At 48.6% G+C, this 331-nt stretch overlaps 1 protein-coding gene across 4 annotated transcripts in view; it reads right to left on the bottom strand.

The window, feature by feature from the left end:
- VPS8 (VPS8, CORVET complex subunit) overlaps positions 1 to 331 on the bottom strand; it is a 193,963-nt gene that overhangs the window by 72,583 nt on the left and 121,049 nt on the right. The window lies entirely within an intron of this gene.

The raw sequence follows: 331 nt of genomic DNA, 5'->3' as shown, positions 1-331 counted from the left end.
TTTCAATTCAACTCAGTAGGGGAAAAAAAAAAAAAAAAAAAAAGACATTCAAATTCAAGGTATGACCATACCACTGCCAAAGTGCTTTGGTGAAACAACCATGTGCCAAACCCAGAAACACGGTGATGGAACTGCTCTGAGGGAGCCTTTCCTCCACCCCCCAGTGCCACTCTTGAGATCCATCTCTGGCGTACTGGAAAGCAGCAGCAAGGAGCACCCTCCAAATGTTTCCTGGCTTTGGAGTCTGGCTGGGGGAGGTGGGGCAGTGGCCCTTCCAAGGGCCAGGTACACACCAAGTACACACAGCATAACCAGTTGTACTGACAGAAAT

The sequence above is a fragment of the Gavialis gangeticus genome, unplaced genomic scaffold (assembly GCF_001723915.1).
Source record: "Gavialis gangeticus isolate Ggan-Ray unplaced genomic scaffold, GavGan_comp1, whole genome shotgun sequence".
NCBI classification, from domain to species: Eukaryota; Metazoa; Chordata; order Crocodylia; family Gavialidae; genus Gavialis; species Gavialis gangeticus.
This window is presented reverse-complemented; position numbering and strand designations above follow the sequence as displayed.